This window comes from Macaca fascicularis, chromosome 5, assembly GCF_037993035.2.
Source record: "Macaca fascicularis isolate 582-1 chromosome 5, T2T-MFA8v1.1".
In the NCBI taxonomy this organism is placed as follows: Eukaryota; Metazoa; Chordata; class Mammalia; order Primates; family Cercopithecidae; genus Macaca; species Macaca fascicularis.
Genome location: NC_088379.1, coordinates 112,840,751 through 112,844,516, shown reverse-complemented (window position 1 = coordinate 112,844,516; position 3,766 = coordinate 112,840,751). Strand labels below are relative to the sequence as shown.

Genomic DNA, 3,766 nt, shown 5'->3' with positions numbered 1-3,766 from the left:
AAGATGAATTAAATGCCCAATTTGGGGAGAAAACACTTCTGGTGTAAGAAAAAGGAAAAGCTTAAGAAAACACTTCCTGATAATACCAACCTTTCTTTCATCATCCACTGCATTTGATATAAATTAATGTTTTAGAGTTTTTACCTTTGACACTTTTATTCCTTGTACCCACCGCTTCTGGTCTCAGAGCCCTGCCGCTGCCCCTGCGGCTGAGCGAGTGGCTCAGATGCAGGCCATCAGGGGTGTGGTGGTGGGAGACGGAGCTGTAGGTGAAACTTGCCTACTGATCAGTTACACAACCAATGCATTTCCTGGAGAATATATCCCTACTGTCTTTGACAATTATTCTGCCAATGTTATGGTAGATAGAAAACCAGTGAATCTGGGCTTATGGTATACAGCTGCTCAAGAAGATTATGACAGATCATGCCGCCTATCCTATCCTCAAACAGATGTGTTCTTAATTTGCTTTTCCCTTGTGAGTCCTGCATCATTTGAAAATGTCCGTGCAAAGTGGTATCCTGAGGTGCGGCACCACCGTCCCAACACTCCCATCATCCTAGTGGGAACTAAACTTGAACTTAGGGATGATAAAGACACGATCGAGAAACTGAAGAAGAAGCTGACTCCCATCACCTATCTGCAGGGTCTAGCTATAGCTAAGGAGACTGGTGCTGTAAAATACCTGGAGTGCTCGGCGTTCACACAGTGAGGCCTCAACAGTGTTAGACGAAGAGATTCAAGCAGTCCTCTGCCCACCTCCCGTGAAGAAGAGGAAGAGAAAATGCTTGCTGTTGTAAATGTCTGAGCCCCTTGTTCTTGGTCCTGTCCCTTTGAATCTTGTACACTTTGCTTTAAAAAAGGTGGAGCCTCCACACTCAGTGCCAACTTTTTGTTACAGATTAATTTCTCCATAAAACCATTTTGAACCAATTAGTAATTTTAAGGTTTTGTCTGTTCTAAATGTAAGAGTTCAGAGTCATATTATATTCAGATTTAAACCTAAAATGACAAACTTTCTTAAAATCTTATTTTTCAAAAGCCATATTATTGCTCAGATTAAGAGTTGCCAAAATACCTTCTGAATTACACTGCATTGTTGTGCCAAGAACACCGAGTATTAAACTGTGTAAAGACCTTCATCTTTCAGAAGACTGTAGCTTCTGTAGTTACGAGATGCAGACACTTGCTAAGTAGTTTTCAGATGTGTAAAGCAGAACAGCCTCCTGAATGAAGCGTTGCCATTTAACTCACCAGTGATTTATCAGCCCATGTTCATGACGTAACATTGTGCCGTAATGGAATGGGTGTAACATCTCAGCTCTTTGGATAAGTCTTTTTGATTTCATAGTGAATTTTCTAAAAATTAGTTGACCAGCTTTTGCTGAGATTTTGAACAGAACTCATGTGTCTCCTCTAATGAAGTATTCTGTTTAGTTGTGGGTATGCTGGGTGGGGTGTGTGTGATCAAAGGACAAAGACAGTATTTTGATAATATTTGAGTAGCAGTTTCTGTATACGTGATCTCTATACAAGGTAGTAACTGCAAGATGTTCTTATTCACATTGTGGAGAACTTTTAGGTGCACATTGGCAAAGTGCTTGCAGGTTAAGAAATGAATCATGGTGGGTCGCTGGATTTTCTGATTATTTGCACTCTTAGTATAAACATGAAGTCATTGGCATTTATATGGGAAAAATAGTGCTATTAGCCCCAAAATATTTCAGGTTACATATTTTCTGTCACTGATTTCCCCTTCTCTCTATAGGAATTATAGAAAAACATTTACTATAAAGCCTTACTAAAGTAATTTTCAGGATCAATTACTCCACATGAATGTTAATTAAACCAACAAAACATGGTTTATGATTAAGGTGGCATCATGTTATGATCGAATAATCATGTTCATTGAGATACAAATTAATATTGTGCATATGTATCTATTACCACAGATCTTATTTCTAGCTTACTAATGAGAACACATGAATGAATTCTGAAACTGTTAGCAGTAGTTAAGTTTACAAACTTAGAATCAGCAAGATCCAGGCTAAAATCCCAACTTCCCATAATATTCGCCAATGACTTATTTTTTCGAAGCCTCAGTTTCTCTTTTTGTGCAATGGTATTTATAAGAGTAACTATTTCACAAGGTTTCTATAGGGATTGGAAAAAGTGATGTATGAAAAATACTTAGTATACTGTATGTTAATTCTTATCATGTTTTATTTCCTTTCCCATTATGAAAAGCATTTTCAAAGGTGTATATTGTTTAGTTGTTTTCCATCAGAAAGTTTAAGAAACTTTCAGTTTGATTAATTGGCATTTTTGAAATCCCTTTCATTTGAACTATTTGGAGTATTTCTTTAGGAAAAATTTTCATAGGAGAAGAATGCAAAATAAATATTACTCTAGGCATGTAGTACTTTAACAAAACAGATAATTTTTATCTACCTCTGCTCCTGAATACAGTCTATTGGTGCAGAGTGTGTGCCTCTTTAGATAAGAGGCAAACTTAGATAAGCGCTCTCCATGACTTATGCTAAGGAAGACAAGAGATAATTTGTGAACCTAAAAGGAATTGGACCTATCTCAAGTCTGTTCTTCAGACCTTAATATTTTTATTTTTTGAAATCTAAAGACAAGAAAGATATAGAACTAGAGGGGTAAACAGAAAGTCAAGGGTGTAAAGCCACATAGTGCCAGGACTTAAGCAGTCTTCCAGATAACAAATCAAATTTATCAGTTCACAGCTGCAGAGAATTTTGAATGTAGGTGCAAGTTTTCCAAGGCTTTATGTGATTTTTTTTTTGTCTTTACCACTCTCCACCACAGGATTAGGGTCTCATTTCATATCACCAAAGTTTTATAGTTGAACTCCTATGCCATTTACTTACAACGCTTTAATGACAAAACATACTATATCTTATATTAAAGTGATTTTTGGTTCTACTAGGCTATAGCTTCCTTGAGGACATGGATTATTCCTGATCCATTTTTGTATCTATTACAGAGTCTATCATTGTGCCTTCTAATATTTAAGCTGCTGATCAATGTGTTTCAATGAGTTGGAAATAATATCAATGAGTTATTTGAATTCAGGAAATACGTAGAGTTCATGGTACATTGCCTGGCATTGAGTAAATATTTCTCCTCATTGTAGCTTCTGTGATAGTTTTTGCTATGTGGGTGTATCAGTCCATTTTCACACTGCTGATAAAGACATACCTGAAACTGGGAAAGAAAAGAGGTTTAATTGGACTTACAGTTCCACATGGCTGGAGAGGCCTCAGAATCATGGTGAGAGGAAAAAGGCGCCTCTTACATAGTGGTGGCAAGAGAAAAATGAGGAAGAAGCAAAAGTGGAAAGCCCTGATAAACCCATCAGATCTCATGAGACTTATTCACCATTATGAGCATTGCACAGGAAAGACTGGCCTCCATGATTCAATTGCTCAGTAAGAAGGGGTTCTATAAGAAAAGCACTTAACTAAGTTAGCAGCCCTCCCCTGGATCCCTCCCACAACACATGGGAATTCTGGGAGCTACAATTCAAGTTGAGATTTGGGTGGGGACACAGCCAAACTCTATCAGTGGGTGTGCAGGTGAGTCCAGATATTCAAAAATAAATTTATATATGGGGATAACAGTACCATAAATATACATTTATTAAGAATACAAGAATCTTGCATAACCTAAAATGATTTAGATTATTGAAGAAGAGGATCTTATGAATCTCACTCCTCTACAATATTTAAGTGTCAGCAGA

The 3,766-nt window shown here is 37.2% G+C and overlaps 1 pseudogene; it reads left to right on the top strand.

Annotated features, from left to right (window-relative positions):
• Window positions 1-218: 218 nt before the first annotated feature.
• On the top strand, window positions 219-712 carry LOC102134837 (ras-related C3 botulinum toxin substrate 1 pseudogene; annotated as a pseudogene).
• Window positions 713-3,766: the final 3,054 nt, after the last annotated feature.